The sequence below is a fragment of the Ambystoma mexicanum genome, chromosome 5p, assembly GCF_040938575.1.
Source record: "Ambystoma mexicanum isolate Mex_15411 chromosome 5p, UKY_AmexF1_1, whole genome shotgun sequence".
NCBI classification, from domain to species: domain Eukaryota; kingdom Metazoa; phylum Chordata; class Amphibia; order Caudata; family Ambystomatidae; genus Ambystoma; species Ambystoma mexicanum.
In genome coordinates, this window is record NC_090930.1 from 447,831,451 (window position 1) to 447,855,428 (window position 23,978).

Genomic DNA, 23,978 nt, shown 5'->3' on the forward strand with positions numbered 1-23,978 from the left:
GCAAAGAACTTCCTACGATTTCAGGAGCCTACATGTTCAGTGAGTGAAGAACTCATCCCCACAAATCCATCTTTAAAAGGACCAGAACTATCTATGCTTTCTCAACTAGCGACCTTGACCTTTGCCATTAAGGTTTGGTCTTGGTTGATGCCACTTGCAAACACATTAAATGAAGTGAAAGCCACAAATACAGTCGTATAGTAACCAAGTCCTTTCTATTATTTCATGGAATCCATGAGGATTTAACAACGTTAACGCATGGATCAAAACGTTAGCATCGTCTGACCAAAGCTCTGTTATCATAATTCAGGAGACCATGAATACACATACATTTATCATTGATGTATTTACTTCCTATGTGGTGGAAGCGAAAGGGAGCAGAGGGGGGTGACCTTCAGGTGAACTTGCTATATGTCTTAATAAAAACTTGAATATACCTTCTAAGCTAAAAGCAGCCACTGATGATATTTTAGCCATCAAATTTACCTTTGTTCAGGGCACCAACATTCCTTATATAGTGATTGCTCTATACTGGAACCCCATGAAAAAATCTCTTGATCTTATGTTAGATGAGCTTAATTCAATCCTTGATGAGATCTATTGGGCATATCCTCATCACCATTTAATTATAGGAGGTGACTTTAACGTTCTCTGACTTCCGAAAGCCCTTAAAAAACATGCAAAGAGAATTCACCCTACCAGCTGATGGCTCTATATAATGGGGAATGATGGAACAAATTTCTAGCTAATTGGGATTTCCACTTGCTGGAGTATTGTCCTGAAACATTACCTTATACATGGTGTCGAGGAACAAAAACATTTCGGATAGATTACCTGGCAGTTTCTGCTCAACTTGCAAGCAAACATCTATGGGGAGGTAAGAGGATTAAGAGCCCTCTCTTTGGCACAACCTATATATTTTTAGGAAAAACCTAAATCAGTAAACAAAACAGTGCCAAGGGGCTTAAATTGGTCCCTTTTCAGATTGTGTCCCAATGCCTGCGGCGTTAGTCACTCATTATTGATTGGATTCCAGACGCGTTTATGAAAAATATATATCATTTATTAATTGTCATCATTCTTAAAAAAACTTTGAGTGAATTCATAGTCATCATTAAAAACAACAATAACCAGATAGCTGGTATAAAGTGCAAATGCTAGTAACCTGTACCTCTTCACAATTGTAGGTAAAACAGCAGAGCAGAAAAATATATATAATATAATCACCATAGATACCAAAAATGAATAATAATAAACCGTGTGAAAACCAGGAGTGAGTAAAGAGTGGAGTCACTCCAGGGTAGTGTGTAAATATCACTCAAATCAGCCTAGTCACTCACTACATTCATTCTAATTCAGACGTTCTCATTCATACATTCATCATTTTCCCAACATGTTTCTCTCTGAACATGTGTGTAAACAAAAGTAAACAGAAATTCTTCAGGGGTAGTCTGCCGTCTACCAGAACCAAACTCGCCCACTACTAATGTTAGTGAGGATACATGACATGAAATAATCATTACAATCAGATCATTATGGATACCAGCAAGTAGAAAACACAATAACAGATGCAGTGGCTATAAGCACATGTACATGTGAATTGGTAATCGAAAAAAGACTCTTCTTGTCCAATAAATGATCCAAAAGAGTGTTTAGGACTCAACAGCAGGGGAGAAGCTCCATATCTGAAAAGGGAACAGATCAGGGTAAAGAGTAAATAATGCCCTGTTTATTCGTTCTCTACTTAATAGAAAGAAATGAACATTAGAGTTTGACTCAATTGCTAAATAGTGGTCAACTAGTGATAAACTGTCTGAACTGGCAATTCTAACACTACAAGTGGTCTAAAAGTAACATGAAAGCGGCAACACTCAATAGACCTCAGCACATACAGACTGGCAGCACTGTACAGTGGAGATGGAAACCACTGTTCAAAGTTCTGCCTAGAGCGGGAATAGGTAAGTGGAAACCACTTTAAACGACACTTTTGAACACATCATACTCAATAAGCTACATTACTCAAAATACTTCCTACACCAGGGGTAGGTAAAGAAACACAACTATTAGTGGTACATATTTGTATTCCAGTACAAGAATTTCGCATCGGGGTCGTCACTTACATCAGAAAATGGAGCTTCCCAACGAAGTGCAGAGAAAGTCGTCCGAATTGGTTGATATTTGACTCTATATTCATGCAGTCTACAGTTACAAAGACCACCCTTGGTTGTTCTGCAACAGAGGGACAAAGAAAAGAAAAACAGAATGCATCTTTATCATTGTGTTTCACGGCATTGGGAATATACGTAGTAATCGTGTATTAGACTGCTTACTATTCTTTTTGCAATCCTAATCGCGCAGTGTGGAAAAGTCCTCTACTATCATTTTCCCATCGCGTTGGAAACGTTGGGACTTATAACAGCCGCACCCAGGACAGCTGTCCAGTAGCTTTTCCTGTGTTCGTAAGTAGCCAGTGTGCTACAAATGCCGTTTAATGGCCTGTGGAAGACAACAGCATGAGATGCAATGAATGCCCGCAAGGCGTGAGAAGAAACCTGTTCTCCCAGATATCTCTGCTAATGGAAACTTTAACGGAGCTTCGATTGCTGGGGGGGGGTTTAAAAACTCAATCACTATGCACGCATGGACAGGAGGGGAAAAAAAGCGGCGGTTATAGCTGATTAACTCCGGCACTCCATAAATCTAAGTGAAGGTCTGTGTTCGGCTCGCTTGGAAGTAACCGGCTTTGTATATAACTGACTAATATACCCGTGCTCTAGGATTTACCGTATCGTGTACTGCCACCTAGGAGTCTCTGTCTGTGCTCGCAGTGCCGTTGCTGGAATACGCGGTGGATCACGTGATAAATGTACCCGAAGGGACGTATCTCTGAACGTCTCATGTATCACGTGATTTCAGTGGTCGCGTTGCGTATGGTAGTGATGCATCACGTTGGTACCCATAGTTGGTAGTAATTAGGGGTGGAGAAGCCCCTCCTTTTTCACTGTAAGCAGTTTTCATTTGTGTTATTCCAATGGATATGAGAAGGCCCCCTTTGAGAAGGAGAAATCCGTCAACCATTTGCACATTAGCGGTCAGTCAAAGTGTGATTTATAATTTAGTGGTTGCATTTCATTTACAATGTTCTGGTAGCAGTTTATAGGTTCCAATCCGCTCACTCATTGAGCCCAGTCCTAGAACTGTTGGTTAAAAAAATGAGTTGCTGTTCTTTTTTTAGGAGGGTCGTTTTGTCTCTGTTGGAATCCATACTGGGAATCAGTTTATAGAGCACTGTCTATTTCAGATCTTCTAATGTGTGTTAGTGTTCTATCCAATGTTCGACCATGCGTGCATTTCTAGTTTGATTTTTTAGGCAATTTTTATGTTCGCCAATGCGGAGCTTCACCTTCCGGTCCGTTTTACCAACATAGATTTTCTCACATGGACACCAAATGGCATACACTACCAAACTGGAATTGCAATTGGTATGTGCTTTCTGTTGCCATTTGGATTTCAACCCTATATCTACTTATGTACTTTTTGTTGTGTATTTGCAATATACCCACTGTCCACATGGGTAATGGCCCACAATTTTCGGAAGGCCCCATAACTGGGACAAGCTCGTTGTCGGTTTAGGTCTAAGTAGCATATCATTCCTAGTCACCTGTTCTTTCAAATTTTTACTATGTTTAAACGCAACGATGGGTCTAGGTACCGGTGTCTCTCCTTTTTCCAAGATTGGCCAGTTTCTCAAGACTATCTTCTTGATATCATTTGACAAATTGCTGAAGGTGTTAACAAAGATTATTTTAGAATCTTTCTTGGTTGCGGAGTGTTCTTTGTACTCTAATAATGACTCTCGATTGTTGTTATTTGCTCTTTTGAGGGCTTTCCTGACTATCTTTTGTGGATAGCCTCTTTGGTGTAGCTTATTCTGCATCTTGACAGCTTCTTCGTTAAAGTCATCCTTCTTGGAACTGTTCCTTTTGAGTCTCAAAAATTGGCCCAAAGGGAGATTATCCCTCACATGTTTCGGATGCGAGCTGCTATAAAGCAGTAGCGAATTTCTGTCTGTTGGCTTGTTGTAAGGTTTGACAAAAACACAGTTCTTAATAGAGTCTACCATAATGGTGATGTCTAAAAATACAAGTTCGCGAGGGCTATAATTAGATGTACATTTTAAATATCTGTTTGGCTGTTAATCCATACCAGAAACTCTTCAAGAATTGTTTCTGGGCCAGACCAAACAACAAGGATATCATCAATATATCTTAGCCAGATACGTATGTGTTTGAAAAAGGGATTTGTAGGTTTCATGATGTTATTGGTTTCAAAACCTTCCATGAATAGGTTAGCTACACTAGGAGCTAGGGTAGCTCCCATGGCCGTGCCATGTATTTGCTGAAAAAATTTGCCATTGAAATGGTAGTTTTCCACTAACCTCATTTCCGCACACCAGAGGATGAAAGAAATAGGTGTACAGCCAACTTCATGATCTGAAAGAAGTTTTTCTTCCAGCATTTCGAAGGATATCCTCTGCGGGATGCTAGTGTAGAGTGCTACCACATCTAACCCTAGTAGGATTTCAGTATTAGGGTCAAAAGGTAGTCCTTCCATTTCTTTTATTATTTGTGTGGTGTCTTGAACATAAGATGCCATTTTGCGAACCATCGGTTGCAGAAAGGTATCTGCAAATTTCAACAGCGGTTCTCATACTGAGTTGATCCCGGAAACAATTGGGCGCCCTGGCGGCTTTGTCATGGATTTGTGAATTTTAGGGCGTGTATAGAATTGAGGTATGCATGGTTTATCCTTTTTGAGAAAATCTGCCTCTTTTTTAGTGATCCATCCTCTTTGCTCCGCTTTATCCACTTTGTTGTTAATCAGACTTTGTAATGAGGGCCTAGGGTCTTGGTTGAGGAGTTTATAGCAACTGAGATCTAAAAGTTGTCTATTGCACTCTATTATGTAGTCATCGCGATTCTGTACGACAATTGCTCTCCCTTTGTCTGCTTTGCGAATGACTATCAGTTCATTATTCAGGAGTTTTTTCATTGCCTCTTCTTCTTTTTTGCTGGTGTTATTATATGTATTCCGTTTTGTTGAGTTACGTTCTAATTTACCCAAGTCATGTAGGACACAGTTCTCATAGGATTTTGCCTCTGCGCTCTGTAGTGCAGTGGGTACACAAAATGCCGATTTGTTCTGTAACCCTGAGTCAGATTTCTCAGGTTCGTATTCTGTTCCTTGAAAATGTTGGAACAAATGGATCTTACGCATAAGCTGGGCAAATTCTTGGCGGAAGGTAAATCTATCATGGTAATCAGTGGAAACAAAACCCATTCCTTTTTCAAGCAAACGATACATGGTGTCGAGGAACAAAAACATTTTGGATAGATTACCTGGCAGTTTCTGCTCAACTTGCACCACTAGCCAGTCTATTAATAACTGACTCGCACTTGGGATATCACATAATAATTGGCGCCGATATTATCATTAATGGTGCCGTGTTGCAGAAAGAATTATCATTACGATGGGCAGAGATTGACCGCCCTACAATTTCAATCAGATGGAGTGCTCATTTATGCCAAAAATGTATCAATATGATTAATAATCAAATACAATCCTCTGCAAACCACCTTCTTGATCCTTTGGATACAAACCAAATAGAAGCGCAATACAACAAGGTGATGGTAGCAATGCTTGTTAAATTGGGAGTGGAACATACTCAGACCTGCTCTAACAAACAACCTTGTCATAATGCTGAGATTCACAAATCCAAAGGCTGTAAAAATAAGCCTATTCGTGGATTAAAGAAACTCCATTTGACATCTGATGAATATCTGAAAAGAAAAAGTCTTATTTGCAACCGACATACTAACAAATGCCGTAATATAAAACATAGATTAGGAATCATAGATAATCAAAAAATGATCTCCCATCTTTGCTCCAACAATAGGAGATCGGTGTGGGCTATGCTTAGAACTAGAATTTCTAAACACAAAGATAGTCCTGCATCACCAATATCAGCGGAAACATGGACTACCTTCTTCTTAGAGAAATGCAAGCTACCTAATAGATTTAAAATGGTACCGCCCCCCACCCCAGCCAAATGCACCTAAAAGCTATGTCATGCCCTTGGCCAGATGGCATCCCAGCTTGGGTAATAAGGCATGATCCTACATTTTGGGCTGCTATACTCAAAACAAATTTGATAATATCTTTAAGTCAAACAAAATACCCCTTTTATTACAGGCTGCTAATATTGTTCCCATATGGAAAAAAGGAAATCATGAAAATCCAGCAAACTATCGTGCAATTGCACTGTTAGATGCTTCTTAAAAGATTTTCTCTATACTCATCCTAAAGGAAATAGGATCCCACATAAAACAAAATAAAATCCTATCTCGTTTTCAAGTGGGGGTTCGCCGCCAAATGGGTACTTCCTGGAAGACCTGCCCTCCAACCTTGACTCTGACACCCCATGTGTCCTCATCCTGCTTGATCTATAGTCTCTGTGATAACCTGGGTATCACTGGTCAGGCTCTGGCGTGCCTGACTTCTTTCCTCTCTGATCGACCCTCCCAGATCTAACTTGGGTCCTTCCTCTCATCTATCTTTTTCTCTACCTGTGGTGTCCTCCAGGGGTCTAACCTCTCTGCCTGGCTGTTCAACCAGTATCTGGCAGTCCTTGCCACCGCATTGAAGCTATCTGTCCCAACTTTCAGTCTGGAATGAAGAAGCTCAAGAAGGACACCCTAGCCCCCAATCCAGGCCTCTGCATCCCTGACACCTATGTCAGTGCCTCTTCCAGACAAACTCTCGCCGACCTCTTCTTTGTTGTTCCTTCGCCCGACCTATGGACCCTTGTAAAGAATGGATGGGGGTATCTGTACTTCTGCCCCCTATATGGTAGTGTAAAGGCACAGAACACCCCGGAAAGGCTTGCAATTTGGTAGCAATGGATCAGCAGCCAGGCTTAAGCTTTCAAGAGGTGATGCAGGCAGGTTCTTAAGTACAGTGTTTCCCCAAAGCCCCCACAAAGGAATGTCCACCCACTATATTAGGTGGTAACACAGCTTCTTTATTTAAAATAAGATTCTGTAATATATACACATATAAATAATAACACTGTGTACTTGGAATATTTATTTAATGAATGGCAAATATATACACTCTATGTGGTACCGCACAACACTTTGATTCTGTAATAGATGCATTAACTGCAGACAGTTTTAAATAAGCAGGTGAATTCTTAAGTGAGGTATAACAGCATAGAATAGGAATGAAAGTCAGGTTAGTTATGAACAGTGGCAGACTGCTTTCTTTAAACTGGATACACAATTCTGTGTGAGGATGCCTACCACCTGGGCAACCTATAATGGAAAGTTTAGGAGTAACTTATGTTGTCTTTTACAGCCCAGTCCAGTAATGTTCAATAACTTTCTGCTTGATTTTAACAGTCTCTACCACCCCAAAGTTCCTGAGAGGACACAGGAGAACAGGATCCAAGATGAATCAGGGACCCCTGGATGACTCCTGAGGCCAGCAGATGCTCTTCCTCATCACAGTGCCTTTGGTGCCTTGACAGGCGAAGTGGCAGAGTTTCTCGGTTTCACTCGATTTCCTCTGAGGATGGACCCCCTTTGGAAGAAGGAGCCACGGCTACCCCCATTCCTACCTTGGAGGGCCGGTATTTCCCCATTCAGGGAACCCGGACCCGGTACATCCCCATTCCCTTTTAAGCCCCCATAGGGCTCAATAGGAATGGGGAGCATGCTAACAACGGGCCCGTCAATGATGGGCCTGTTGTTAGCATGCTGGGCCGCTTGCGGGTCCCACTAAGGACGTCTGGTAAAACAAGGCATCCTTAGCGGGTTCCGCGAGCTGACCTCGTTATGAGGCGGTAGGGGGTGAACCCCCTACTGCCAGGGTCGTAATGAGGCACAAATTCTTTCTGAAGTGTAGCAGTTTTACTCTTCGCGGTGCTATCCTTTGGTCGAGGATTTCTCTGACTGTGAAGAAGAAACTTGCTTGGGCTCCTTAAAGGCTTGGCAGATGAGAAAATGAGCCCTTGGATCTTTCGATTTGTTTTGGCAGCGATGGTGCATAGGTCATCTTTGGTGTCGGACCTCTGGACGGCTTCTGGTGACCTGGACTCGACCACTGGATTGGACTTCGTACCATAACCAAGTCTGGAACCTTGTAACATCTTCGTTAGCTTCTGGTGGTGGGAAACCCACCGGTGGACCTTCCTCACCACTGAGCGACTCTGAGCTCTCTGTGGTGGGAAAAAGTGGTCAGTGATGATGATGAGGATGTCCCTTGAAATGTTCTAAGGCAGTTTGGAACTTTTGCAGCTTTTAGTGTCCAGCGGCACTATGCCAGGGTAACCCCTCTTCTGAGCAGGAGGCAGCAAAGGCTTCCATCGGTCACATAATGCACCTCTGGACCCTGGGTGACACCAATGGACTTCGCCGACTTGAGATGTTGAGCACTCCTCTTCAGGACTCATGAAGACCCCTTCTCCGGATGCCAGGTACACAGGACTGGCTTCCAGGGTACTTCTGATGAAGAGTAGCAGCTTGCACGATGGCCCCTCGTAGCTCGGGGAGAGGTCTCCTTTGCAGGTCCTCTCTGGATCAGTCCTTGGAAGACACAACAGCTTTCGTATTACTTGAAGAAATCCTCCATCTGGGCTTCTGCTTCAAGGAACAGCTTCTTGCTTCAGCTTCGACTTCAGCCTCTGAAGAAATTGGTAAGTGAGAGGTCCCCAGATATACACAATATTTCCCCATTCACTCTGGTTGAGCCAGGCTCAGTAAGCCAATCACACAGAAGGGCATTCATGCAGGCAAGCAGTCAATCAGACTCACAGGCATTCAGGCAATTCACTCCACCCAGACAACCATAAAACATAATATGGATTGGGGTAAACACCCAGCCTTTCAGCACACTGCACTGCATTCATATCAGTTTCAGTTAGGGCTGTCTCGGGTAAAAGGCAATAGAAACCAAGAGGCCAAAGTGGCCATCTTGCCTTTGTGTAGGAACCATTGATTACTATGGCAGGTCCTGGGTATCCCAAAAATTGAGGACACTCAGAGCCACTGCCAGGTCAGCATGTAGCTGCCACCAGCCCATAGCCTTCTCTGTGGGCAAAACACAGGTGCCCCACAACAAACATAAGGTGTACAAGGGTATACATCCACCCATGTGTGCCATAAAGGTATCCCATGGCTGTTGTTCACCAAAAGATAAAATGAAGAGCTGCACTGCCAGAATTGGCAGGACAAGGACTGGAGGCCATGTCCCTCCATAAGGCATTTCCAGCAACACAATCCTTCATATGGTCGCATTTCTATCTCCTTCCTCCTTCACTTCCATTAATGGTGTCACCCGGTGGGAGGTCCTCATGGCCCTTCCAGTCTTCCAGATTCATCATTAATGTATATCTAAATGGCACTGCGGTGGTCCAGGGCCCTCAGCCCAATATCCTTCTATTTGATAGGTGCCTCCCCCACTGCATTAACTTCCTTCATTCTCCTGCTATTCCTTATACCACTTTGTGGGCTACTCTGCTTCCTCCTCCTACTACCGCTCTGGCCCCCTTGCCATCCACTACATCTCTGGTTCCTCGGCCACCTCTGTTTGCCTCCTCTCAGGCCCCCTTACCATCCACTACCGCTCTGGCTACTTTGCCACCTCCTCATTCTACCTCTCTGGGACCTCTGCAACCCCTGTCCTCCACCTCTCAGACTCCCTTGTCATCCACTACCTCTTTGTCCTTTGCCGCCTCCTCCTTCCACCTCTTTGGCTCCTCTGCCACTTATGTTGTGGACTCCTCTCCCCTGCACCCCCATGATGTCTTTCGAAAGTGGCAACCTGCTTCACGTGGCTACTCTCAACTCTCACTCTGCTGTCAAACACTCCCCTGATATCTGCTCGTCCTTGAACTGCTGGACCTGGATGTTCTCGCTCTTACAGAGACATGGTTGAAGTCCAGTTCTGTCACAAGTTTTGACACACTCCTTTGTTAGGGCTACACGATTCTCTCCGAGCCCAGGCCCAACAGGCCCGGATGCAGAGTGGCCCTGATCTTTACTGAGTGGATCCCTACTTCCATCATCCCTACTCACACCTACTCTTCCTTTGAATGCCTGATCTGCAGGCTCTCCATCTCTCCTGGCCTCTCCCTGACCTTGGCCACCATCTACAGGCCACCTGGCCCGGTCACCCTCTTCCTCTCTGAATGGGCTGATCTCTCCTCCTCTTTCCTATCCTCCACCTTCCAGCTTCTTCTCCTTGGGGATCTCAACATCCACCTAGATGCCCCAGACTCTTCTGGGCTCTTTCACAACCTATGCGACTCTTTCCCTCACCATTCTACCCTCTGGTCCGACTCACTCTACCGACCACACCTTAGATGCTCTCATCTCTTCAGGCATCCCGCTCTCTAATCCTCTCACTACTCCTTTCTCCTGGACTGACCACTTTCTTCTCTCTTCTCACTTGAAACATCCTGTCTCCTTGGCAAAGGCCCTCCTAGCACTGTCACCTTCCTTCGCGTTCATTTGACCTATGAAATGAGTATCAGCGACTGCCTTTTCCTCCACCTTCTCTCCTCTGCCTACTCCTGCGGCTTACTCCCATCCTGACACAGCCCTTTCCAACCTTCACCTCTCTATCTCTAACACTCTAGATAGCCTTGCCCCTGTTATGAGGATCCTCCTGAAGCCTGCCATAAAGTGCACCTATTGGTACGACTCCTATTTGGCTGATCTGAAGTGCAGAGTAGCTGAGCAGAAGTGGTGAGCTTCAGGTGTACCCTCTCACAAACTGGCCTGTCGCCTGCTCCAAAGGAAATACAGACTCTCCATCTTCTCTAAGGAGAGGGTCCACATTCAAGCCTGTATCTCTGTGGCCTCTAACACCACGGCTGAACTTTTCAAAATCTGCAAGGAGCTGGGCAATCCAACTGCAGTATCCTCCACCTCTACACTAATCCAGGCAGCTGCACGCCTCTAGCCTCTCATTTCACCACTAAAGCCCTGGACATCCTGTCCACACTCTCTAACACGTCTCCTCTCCCTCCCCCATACCTCTCAGGCCTGCCACCCCCCTCCTCTCCTTCTCTCCTGTAACACCTGAAGATGTTTCCAGACAAGTCACGTTGATGGAAGTCTCATCTAAACAGGTGACCCCCTGCTCCTACAGAACCATCAAGGACAGCATTGGTTTCGCGCTCCAACCTTGGCCGATTTCTGTAATCACTCCTTCACCACTGGCACTTTCCCCGCTCTTCCAAGCACTCCCTTGTGCACCCCTACTAGAAAAGCCCCCAGAAGTGCCTGCAAGTGCTGTTGGGCTGTGGAGGACTCTGCAGTGCTGTCGCTGTGTCAAGGAGCTGTGTCGGCAAGAGGAAGCATTGTTCCCATTGAGCCGTAACTCGGAGGAGCCTGTTACCCATATTTGACAAGTAACTATACCTAAAGACTTGTGTGTTCATCTACGCACTGGGACTTGTGCTCGGACGTAACGCCATAGTAGTGACACTCTATTTGCTTTCTTCCCATTCTTTTCTATAGCGTGACTTTGACACTAAGAACCCGCCCACTCCCTCACCCGAGCGTGCGCACATGCACGCGCACCCCGGAAGTGCCTGCAAGAGCTGTTGGGCTGTTGGGTGTGCGGGGTGCGAAGGGTGTCGGTTCCATGCTTGTGTACTCATCTTGAGCAGCGATATGTGCATGTAACATATATAAACATCAGAAACCAAAGGTAAAGCCGTAAAGATAATTTTACATTTAATTGCCTTTTGCCCTTTTCTAAATGCCATATCTAACTGCATATATCTGATGTCGCAGGCGATTTACACAAAACGTTGTAAAGTCTAGTATGCATGTATGCCGATAGAGTTGGTAAAAGCTATCGGATGAACTTTGGGACTTATGAGATATCGAATTCTGAGCATTGTTTGCTATATTAAGATTGCACCTGTGTTGTTTTTCTTTGGTTTATGCCTACTGATTCCTGCTATTTTTCTGTTAGATAACACGGAGAATGGCAGGCAGCTTGAGAAGTGGTCAAATCTGCAGGGCGCTGGTCAAAGTGAATAGCTTTGTGCATTCCGCTGTCTCGCAAAGTACTGACATGTTTCTAGTAGAAGGGGGTCATTGACATGCCCCAATCTTAAATCACTTTGACAGACACCCTACAGAAGAATCGCAGCTCTGAAAACATATGGCAAAATAAAAGGGATGAGGAAAGTGTGCAAGATTCAGTGGCTGCATGTGCGCAAGCTCAGACACATGTATCATGCACACATTATTATGGTGCATGCTCATTTCGTCTAAAAGAAATGTATGATGGCAAACCTTCAGTGCAGCATGGCTTTCTTAGCATGCGTGAGGGTACCTCTGCAATCTGCCCTCCCCTACAGCCGTCGGACAAACAACAAGGCATTGCCGACGACTCGATGTTAACTTCAATTATCAGGGCCGAACTGGAGAAATGAATCTGGCATTCGCTTGGGGCTTCGACCCCGGCCTCCGGAAGACATGGAGGTATTCAAGATGTTCATTTATTTAGGCCTAGTCCAACAGTAAATGACAATTTCCATGCTTTTACATATGGCCAATCAGATGCCTCCTCACACCTATTTCCCGAGACTTTGAGCAAACCCATCATGGCTAGTGATCCCCAGATATCTATGGCAATGAGGGATCAGGACCAAGGAAAAAGGGCATGCTCGAGCCCAATGTACCCTAAACAGTCCTCACTCACAGCTCAAGAAGCCTCTCAAATTACATGTTGTGGGTGTCTCAACAGCGCTAAATGACTTTGAAATGACTGAACAGTAGTTCCCGGTACTAACAAGGATATTAAACCTGCTAGATAAAGGGCACAAACTAACTCACTTAGAGATTAGGGAATTAAAACATATTTCAACTGAAACTCTTGCAAAAGTAAGCAAAATGGAAGGTTTTCTGTGTAGGATAGGGAATGACTGTGCCCTAAATAATACTAAGACAACAGAAAGTAATCCCGCCTGAGCAAAAACACAGATCACACAGACCCAAGGTGTTATGGTAGGGTCCAAACATGCACAGACAAATCTCTCGAAGTAGCCCTTCTCTATATCCTCAAGATCTTACTACCAAGCCCTAAATAATGTTGCAGTAGTAAATAAAAGACAATACTTCCAGAGCAACTATAGATGATGTATATGATAGAATTGACAGGCTGGATACCTTGATCTCACAACTTTCGAGCAACTTATTGCAGTCGACAAATCAAGTAGTTATACATTTTGAATCCATAACACAACGTCCGTTTAGAGAAACTCCTGATAGCCCGTCTGCTATAATCAAGCTGATTTAGCAAGAACAAGGTGTCTTGGGTACGGATGAGGAGGACAAGGTATCCTTGAATGGCTGTGAGCATACAAAGAGTAGGATCAGAGGGTCCACTTCAGGAAAATATGTCTCGTAGGCAGAAACGATTGCACATGAGAGCTATCAAAAGATATACTCAACAGAAACGTGAGACAAATGTAGATACCAAAAGCTGAAGGGCCGTAATTAGAATATTAAATACTTATGCATTTCAAATGAGAATGGTATATTAAATTTAGATCAATTGGATGAAGAAAGCAGAACAGCTTTACAAATAGAAGACTCTTCATCCAAATTTCCGAATCAGGTAGCAAGTTGACGATCGAAAAAAAAAAAGTAAAGAATTTTAATACAGTCGCTCCTAAAGAAGTATTGGGGAAAATTGAACCCTCTGAAAGCTTAGTGCAAGATAATAGCCCATACAAACATGTATCGGCCTCTGTTTATAACATGGAATTCAAAAACACTCAACAGTCCCAACTCTCGTCTTTCTATCCTTTAAAAGAGAGTTCCAAAAAAACATTGAGTAATGCCTTGCCGAAAGATAGCATTGGATCTATACTTAAAGGAGACTGCATTCCATCTAAGTCAGCAGTTAGTTCAGACAGCATTGCACAAAATCTGTCAAATAGACAATGGGATGCAGGCATTAACTCCAATAAAGAACAAAACACAAAAGTTAAAACATCATATACCTCTGAATCACAAAGCAAGCAGGATCTACCTGCTGAAGGAATGATAGGCTCACCTAAATCCTCTACCAACAAGCCTAATAAGGAGATGTTAAATATCATAGGCTGGCTGAGTGACGTGGATGTAAATGGTAGGAAGAGACTTAATCAATCTAACTTATTACAGATTTTCAATCTTATCCCTGCTCTAAGACTCTTAAGATCAGATGATATCTACTGGATCAAACTTAATAATACTAATAACAACCGAATGTTGTGCCAACTACATTCACCCATAATAACGACGATGCTGTGGGAACATAGCATGGACTTTGAACAATTGTGACTGGATCTTTACCGATTCCAGACCCATGAAGCAGCAAAGAGCTTCCTACGATTTCAGGAGCCTACATGTTCAGTGAGTGAAGAACTCATCTCCACAAATCCATCTTTAAAAGCACCTGAACTATCTATGCTTTCTCAATTAGCGACCTTGACCTCTGCCATTAAGGATCGGTCTTGGTTGATGTCACTTGCAAACACATTAAATGAAGTGAAAGCCACAAATACAGTCTTATAGTAACCAAGTCCTTTCTATTATTTCATGGAATACATGAGGATTTAACAACTTTAATGCATGGATCAACACGTTAGCATCGCCTGACCAAAGCTCTGTTATCATAATTCCGGAGACCATGAATACACATACATTTATCATTGATGTATTTAATTCCTATGTGGTGGAAGCGAAAGGGAGCAGAGGGGGGTGATCTTCAGGTGAACTTGCTACATGTCTTAATAAAAACTTGAAGATACCTTCTAAGCTAAAAGCAGCCACTGATGATATTTTAGCCATCAAATTTACCTTTGTTCAGGGCACCAACATTCCTTATATAGTGATTGCTCTATACTCGAACCCCATGAAAAAATCTCTTGATTTTATGTTTGATGAGCTTAATTCAATCCTAGATGAGATCTATTGGGCATATCCTCATCACCATTTAATTATAGGAGGTGACTTTAACGTTCTCTGACCTCCGAAAGCCCTTAAAAAACATGCAAAGAGAATTCACCCTACCAGCTGATGGCTCTAAATAACGGGGAAAGATGGAACAAATTTCTAGCTAATTGGGATATCCACTTGCTGGACTATTGTCCTGAAACTTTACCTTATACATGGTGTCGAGGAACAAAAAAATTTCGGATAGATTACCTGCCAGTTTCTGCTAAACTTGCACCACTAGCCAGTCTATTAACAACTGACCCGCACTTGGGAGATCACATAATAATTGGCACCGATATTATCATTAATGGTGCCGTGTTGCAGAAAGAATTATCATTACGATGGGCAGAGATTGACCGCCCTACAATTACAATCAGATGGAGTGCTCATTTATGCCAAAAATGTATCAATATGATTAATAATGAAATACAATCCTCCGCAAACCACCTTCTTGATCCTTTGGATACAAACCAAATAGAAGCGCAATACAACAAGGTGATGGTAGCAATGCTTGTTAAATTGGGAGTGGAACATACTCAGACCCGCTCTAACAAACAACCTTATAATGCTGAGAATCACAACTCCAAAGGCTGTAAAAATAAGCCTATCCGTGGATTAAAGAAACTCCATTTGATATCTGATGAATATCTGAAAAGACAAAGTCTTATTTGCAACCGACATACTAACAAATGCCGTAATATAAAACATAGATTAGGAATCATATATAATCAAAAAATAATCTCCCAGCTTTGCTCCAACAATAGGAGATCGATGTGGGCTATGCTTAGAACTAGTTTTTCTAAACACAAAGATAGTCTTGCATCACCAATATCAGCGGAAACATGGACTACCTTCTTCTTAGACAAATGCAAGCTACCTAATAGATTTAAAATGGTACCCCCTCACCCCAGCCAAATGCACCTAAAAGCCACGTCATGCCCTTGGCCAGATGGCATCACAGCTTGGGTAATAAAGCATGATCCTACATTTGGGCTGCTATACTCAAAATAAAATTTGATAATATCTTTAAGTCAATCAAAATACCTCTTTTATGGCAGGCTGCTAATATTGTTCCCATTTGGAAAAAAGGAAATCATGAAAAACCAGCCAACTATCGTGCAATTGTACTGTTAGATGCTTCTTAAAAGATTTTTTCTATACTCATCCTAAAGGAAATAGGATCCCACATAAAACAAAATAAAATCCTATCTCGTTTTCAAGTGGGGTTTTGCCCCCATTGGGTACTTCCTGGAAGACCCACTCTCCAACCTTGACTCTAACACCCCATGTGTCCTAATCCTGCTTGATCCATCGTCTCTGTGATAACCTGGGTATCACTGGTCAAGGGCTGACTTCTTTCCTCTCTGACCGACCCTCCCAGATCTAACTTGGGTCCTTCCTCTCCTCTATCTTTTTCTCTACCTGTGGTGTCCCCCAGGGGTCTAACCTCTCTCCCTGGCTATTCAGCCAGTACCTGGCACTCCTTGCCACCACATTGCCGCTCTCTGTCCCAACTTTCAGTGCTATGCGGATGACACCTAGCTCATTTTCAGGCTACCTTCCGCCTCCTCTTCTCCTTCCCTCATCTCTGACTGTCTGTCCACTATCCAGGAGTGGTGTGCCGTCAATAACCTCTGCCTTAATGCCAGTAAGACTGAGATTCTCTTCATTGGCACACCCACTCCCTCCTGTCCTGTAGCTCACTGCTGGCCTCTCTTGGCTCTCTTCCTGCTCCCACCTGAAAGGCTAAAAACCTCCGGGGTCATCTTCGACTCCACACTCTCCTTCTCTCCTCACATCTCTGATGTCTCTAAGAAGTCACACTACCAGCTGCACCTCCTCAGAGGTATTCTTCCTTTCCACTCATTCCCCCAGAAGCTCACTGTCTCCAAAGCTCTGGTTCTCGCTAGGCTGGATTACTGCAACAGCCTTGTTCTAAATCTTCCTGCCTCTACTCTCTGCCCTTTGCAGCTCATCCAGACCAGGACTGCAATACTTTTCCTTGGCCTCAAGCCCAGGGATCGTATCTCCCCTGGACTGAAATCTCTGCACTGGCTCCCAGTGACTGCAAGGATTAAGTTCAAAAACCCTATGCATTGTCCACAAGACCTTCTGGGGCATGGGGGCTCAATACCTTCAACTCTCTCTTCCTAAATATCTGCCTTCCCGAGCACTTTGCTCATCCGCCTCCAACTACCTCAGGGTCAGTCGCTTCTCCAAGCAATGAGTTGGTGGTAGATCTCTTTCTTTGGCTGTGGCCTCCCTCTGGAACAGCCTCCCTGCCACCCTTAAACTTGAGGAGAACCATCTCTGGTTCTGGAAGCACCTCAAAACCTTTCTCTTTGCTTCTGCTTTTTCTCCTCCTCTCCCCTGCTGACCTCCTGGCTGTATCTGGAGCTGCACGGGTTACCTGGACACCCTCTGATCTCAGGCTCAGGTCCCTCCCCCACCAGCGTCACAGACCTGTACTGCCCGCCTGGCTACCCCCGCACTTGGGGACTGTTTCTGTATCCCTACAGTCCCCCTACCAGCCCTTGACACTGATGTCTGCACTTACCCATGTACTTGCCATATGCTGGCTGTTACTTTACTTATTGTTACTATCTATTCCTGTACTGTCCCTTCCCAGGCAATTGCGCGATCTGAATGACACCTAGCCTAGTAGGATCGTTGTCTGTCCTCCCTCTGTTCCCCCTCCCTTGCCTCGTTGCGCCTTTAAACACTTGTGTATAGGCGCGTTATAAATTCTATATCATATCATATCATAAGGCAAACATGTTAGCACATCTGCTTGAGAAAAGCAGAAATGGCAAGGCTGGTCCAATTTATATGGCATCTTTGGACTTAACCACAGCTTTCAACTCGGTGGTTTGTAACGTTCTGTGGAGCAAGATGGCTGCAATGGGTTTTAAACATCTTACCCTTTTGATGCTGGCCATGTTACATAAGAGCACAACCATCAGAGTACGAATCAATCAACAGGAAGCCATGAGAGAGCCTATACATAGTTACATTGTGGTTAAACGAGGCTGAAATTTGGCAGCTACCTTGTTTAATTTATACTTATGTGACAAGGACACCACATGGTCACAGAAAGTGACTTTCCCTGCTAAGTTAGGTAATTTAAAAATTCACTGGTTAACATTTGCGGACGATATTTTACTTTTCGATCTTAAACCGTTTGGACTGCAGACCAACTGGAGCTTCTCGCGTTATATACTCATCAGCTTAATCTGCAGGCCAATCCTACTAAGTCTAACATTATTATCTTCAACAATTGTAGGAAGAAAACAGTGGCGTATAAATGGTGCCTACGTGGCACAAAAATAGAGCGTGCTCTTTCAGTAAAATATCTTGGGTACAACTTATGCAATATGTCTCCACTGACCATGTGGAAAAACACGATTAGGATAAAATCAAACCTCTGTATTCACAAATGAAGATTATATATAGCAGATATTGCGACTTCTCTATGTCTCCGGTATTTGAATATTATACATTGAAAGTAGAGGTGGTCATACTTTACGGCCTGGACATGCGTTGGCAGAATATTGATAAATTTTAAATCTAGTCCAGGCAATAATATGGAAATAAACTCTCAGGCTCTCTAATGCATTACCGAATGTTATCCTCTTCCATGAGCTTGGGATTGTATCTCTTGCCGCAAGATTCAAATGGAGACGGCTAAACAATTTCTTGTAAATGCTAAATCCACCTGCCAACTCTGAATATGAAAATATTGCGAACATGCTAGAAGAAAACGTCCCAATCTCTATTAAGAAATACTATGTCGAGATAATAGGGCTTTTAGATACGATTAGTATGAATACCTCTGACGTGCGGCATCACCCCAATTATGTAAAGAAAAGGCTTTTTGAACACGACTGGCTACTAACCTTAGAGACCATCTCAAAGTATAAACAGTACACAGAAATTGCATGTTTCCCCACTAAACGAACTCCCCAACAAAAGTATTTAACCCACTTCCCGGGAAAGAGAGCATGTGATTTATATCTCCCTTTTAAATTAAACCAGTTGCATACAAATGAGAAAACCCAATACTGCTCTAAGGGAAGTTTAATTGTAAATAAGGGAATGTGTTGCTTTTGCGATAATCCACTGCAGAAGGAAACGCTAAAACATCTAATAGTTTACTGTTCTCACTTTGAGACACATAGAAGAAACAACTTTGGTGAAGGAAATATTGGATTGACTATATGTGGAAGGGAGTGGCTATGGCCCCGCTGTATGTGGGGGTCAAATATAACATTGGTGTTATCTTTGACTCGTCTACTGTACATAATAATTGAGGAAACTCAGTTTAAAGTGTAGATAGCCCAGCAAACATATGATTGGTGGACTTGGATGCAAATAAGTAGAATGTGGAAAATATTGGAAATCCTGTGAGTAGATGGCACAATTTGATTGTATGTTTAAGGTATCACTGATAATGAGCAACTGAAGAAGCCGAAGAGAGCCGAACTAGTTGGATATATTTGTCTACTAACGGACGTTGTAAACTGTTTTTAGCAAAGCAACTGGAAGGAAAATGTATTATGAAATAGATTGGAATTATGAGGAATTTAACTTTCCTCTTCTTTTAAAACAAAAAAATACTTTATTGACTTCTATGAAGCATATACTGTAATACGATGAAGATTGTAACCTGGTTGTTTTATGTTTAAGTTATGTTGAAAATTTGTCTAAATGCATAAAGAATAACAGAATTGTTGTAAAAGTTTGTTAAAAGAACTAAAAACAACAAAGAAAAAAGAAGAAAAAAAAGCCTTCTGCCGACCCCTCAATTCCGGCAAACTATCATCTGATCTCTCTGCCTCCGTTCCAGGGCAACCGCCTGGAGAAGTTGGCTCTGTGCCAGCTAAACCTCCACACTAAATCTGTTGGTTGTCTCCATGTCCATCAGTCTGGTTTCAGAGCAGTCAGAGACACGGAAACTGCACTTCTGAACACCCATGAAGATATACTCTTAAATCTCGATTCTAGCTGTCCCTCTGTCCTCATTCTCCTTGACCTTTCCTCTGTTTTTGACATGGTCAACCACAACTTCGTGAGTAGTCGCCTCTGCGAGACTCTTGGCATCTCAGATCAGGCTCTGGCTTGGCTGACCTTCCTCCTGGACCGACTCTACCAGCTTGGTTCCTTTCTCTCCATCACCTCTCTCTCTACATGTGGTGTTCCCCAGGGCTCTATCCTTCCTCCCTGGCTCTTCAATGTCCATCTGGCACCTTTGGCCCGCCTGATCTCTTCCTTCACCTCTAACTTTCAGTGTCATGTGGATGACATACAACTCTCTTTTAGGCTACCCTCAGCATCCTCCTCGTTCATCACTGAATGTCTATCTGCTATTCAGTCATGGTGCACCTCGAATGATCTCTGCCTCAATGCGAGCAAGACTGAGATCCTTCTCATTGAGACCCCTGCTCCCGCTTTTCCTCTCTCACTCTGGCTGCCCTCCTTGAGCCTTCTGCCCTCTCCCACTGATGAGGCAAAAAACCTTGGATTGATCTTCGACTCCACACTCTCCTTCGCTTCACACATCCCGGACCTTGCCAAGAAGGCCCACTTCCAGCTGTACCACCTCAAAGGTATTCTCTCTTTTCTTACCTTCACCTAGAACCTCACTGTTTCCAGCACTCTGGTTCTCTCTATGCTGGACTACTGCAACAGCTTCTTTCTCAATCTGCCTATCTCTACTCTTCGCCCTCTGCAACTAATGCAGAACAGGACTGCAAGACTTATCCTTGGCATCAAGCACAGTGACGGAAACAAAAGAAATTGGGTCACACAGATAATTACTAAACTTCCAGTAAATCTCAGTTGATTCCAATGGTGGAATGGGACAAGAAACTCAGTCAAAGGCAATTAATTATAAACATCATATTTTAATATTTATCACAATCAATATAATAGCATAAACATGTGCATTATATTCACACAATAACATCATAAAAATTACATTATAGTATATATTCATGTAAACAAATTAGCTAAGTTGTGAAAAGAAATTTTAATACTTGCAATGTCCGACCATTTGTTACCAAAGAGACCTTAATGCTATTTGGAATGGCCAATTCTACAAGTACTGAAAATAAGGTGCTAAATGCCAAAATACTGGCAAAAAAGTGCTAAGTGCCTACTACATGTAAACAATACCTCCGGATCTTTAAAGTAGTTTCAGCGACACCATTTACCAAATTCCCACAAGGGCTGATGGTCACCTTCCTCAGGGCGCACTAATAAATTGCATTTAATATTATTAAACTGACATTCACAAATACATTTAGTGATCAAACAGCTGAGATCCATGTTTGTTTCATGGTTGATTTTCAAACTTCATTGTCGATCTCAATGTCTTTGAAACATGATTGCCAAACAAAAACAAAACCACAAAGAAAGAAAAATTAAGAAAAACTGCATATTAAAAACAAGGAAAAGACTGAGCTTTCTGTACCTAACCAACCAAAGTAGAATTCAGCATTTATGAACTATCTGTAATAGGCCGAACCATTTAAATTAATTCACCTATAGTAGTCCATATAAGGCACAGAGTACAATTTTTTACGCAGCCCAAACGAAACAGATGACCTTTATTTAGCATCTGTGGAGATAAAAAGATACAAGGGATCTAGTAATTTTTCCTGAATTCCAAACATGTTGCAAACCAAAAACGAAGTCCAATTCAACATACTGAGTTGCTTCTATCAATATATATACTGACCTGAATTATTCAACAATACAAAGCATGTATTTCTATGAGATATTAATCTTGCTCTGTATAAGTTTAAGAAGATGTTTCCATAGTGGACGGCATTATTTATCCGCCGTAACGTGGGCCTCCATTGCTTTCAAAGGGCATTCAAGTGGAGCCTAAATGTGTACAAAAAAAAGGGGAAGCCGTATTTAAAACAACGGATAACAGCTAAAGATATCCGATAAAATAAATATGTAAATATGTAAACTGTCCGATGGCAAACTTAATCAAGATATACATGTCTATTTACTAGCTATCCTGACCTTTTATAAAGGCCAACGCTGAAAATCAATGTATAACTGCCAGGAATCTTTAAGTGCCAAAAAGCTGTGCCTTTTTCTAATCAGGATAAGTGTTAGTTGTAACAGAGGGCTAATTAAAGTAAGCCCCTTGGCAAAGCACGTTTAGTTAAAGTTATTCACTCAGTCTTGCTCTTTCAAACAGATCGAGTTTTTTCACAGAAATACATCACTAAAGTACACCTCGCGGTCGCAACAGAAATAAAATTGTTCCCTCGATCTTGCTGTTTAGAGCGGATCGAGTTTTTTCTAAAATGTATCACTAAAAAATAACTCACGGTCACAACAAAACTTACCTCATTTGAAAGTCAAATTGTATCCGCCAAACGTCCGTTGTGTAAACGTGTTGATAAGTGTAGCCGCGTACGAACACTCGTTCGCATCTCCAATTATAAGTAATCCTATTGGCGGCGGAAGCTCGAAGCTCACAAAAGACTAAACAAAGAAGTAGGACTACTTCCGTTTAATGGGAATTCTAGTCAAGTTAAAGAATGGACTAAGCTGATGATAAAACGGGGCAAATAGGCGGACATATTTAAATGAAATAGATATCCCGAAGTAAAGTAGAAAAAGCTGAACTTCCAATGAATAAAGTATGTATACAAAACATGTTTAAATACTGTGGCCAATGGATTCCTTAAACTAGCAAGTAGCATATTAGATAAAATGCAACGATGTGCAGTTCTGACTTCATAAATTTAAGTGTTGATAAAGAAACCTAAATAATCACACTGAATAGCCAAAACATGGGGCCTACCGTAGATGCAAATGCAACAACATGTAATTATCAATTTAAATTAAATTCATAAGTGAGCCAATTTATTGAGATGACTAAATGGATAAGTGAAAGAAGAGAGACTGACCTAAGAATTAGGGAATACAATGGGGCCATTCTTCTTGGCGATTTAGGCCAGATTCGTAACTATTTGTGTGGTACATCCACCATTGCTCTCGCTGGGCTAATCTCATGGCTATATTATTAGAATCAATGCCAGAGCCTTTCTCTAAAATTCACCATTTCAAATCGTCACAAGTGTGGTCATGTTCTAAAAAATGTGCTCTTAGGGGAGCTGTAATGGTTTTAGTATGAATTTCAGATTTGTGTTCTCCAACCCTAAGTTTAATTGGCCTTGTTGTTTTGCCAATATATGTTTTGTTGCAAGGGCAAACTATCACATAAATAACATTTTTGGTGTTACATGTAGTGTGTTGATTAAGGTGCCACACTCTAGAGTTGATGGTTACGGAAGTGCAAGCAGTTGTGTATGCACATTGGTTACAAAAGCCACATGGAAAATGGCCAGTAATGGTTTTATGGCCCTTTTTAAATGCATATAGAGGGCTAGGCAGGTCAGGAATGTTCATTTGTAAAAGGTGCCAATGACTGGTAATAATTTTCTTAATTTTTTGATGGTGTGTATTAAAGGTCATTGCACAAACTATTCGTTTCTTGGTGAAGTTTTCTAGATTGGGCTTGGTCATAAGAATGTCTCGATGTTGGAATTTAGCTCTTTTGCGAGCTTGCCTAAGCAAATGAGTGGGGTACCCTCGTCCCTGAAGTCTATCTTCTATTATATTAGCCTGAGTAGTGTAATCTTCCATCCTAGAGCAATTACGTCTAGCTCTAAGGAACTGTCCGTAGGGAATACTTTCCCTTTAAGATTGCGGTCGGAAACTATCATATCTTAAAATGGTATTCCGATCCGTTGTTTTTCGGTATAAATCTACTATGATATGTTCACCTCCATCTTTAATTAAAAGATCCAAAAAAGGTAAAGACGACTTACTAGCCGTCATAGTAAATTTGAGATTAATGTTGACATTATTGATCCATGTGAG

The 23,978-nt window shown here is 42.4% G+C and overlaps 1 long non-coding RNA gene across 3 annotated transcripts; it reads right to left on the reverse strand.

Moving 5' to 3' along the window:
• Window positions 1-1,041: 1,041 nt before the first annotated feature.
• On the reverse strand, window positions 1,042-22,549 carry LOC138481010 (uncharacterized). Of its 3 annotated transcripts, XR_011274183.1 has the most exons (4): window positions 22,436-22,540; window positions 21,808-21,956; window positions 2,121-2,229; window positions 1,042-1,685 (listed from the first exon to the last, which is right to left on the reverse strand). It is a non-coding gene; the product is annotated as an uncharacterized lncRNA (long non-coding RNA). The 3 variants fall into 3 exon arrangements; XR_011274184.1 differs by lacking the exon at window positions 21,808-21,956 and having other exon boundaries at window positions 22,436-22,549; XR_011274185.1 differs by lacking the exons at window positions 1,042-1,685; window positions 2,121-2,229 and adding an exon at window positions 20,972-21,687.
• Window positions 22,550-23,978: the final 1,429 nt, after the last annotated feature.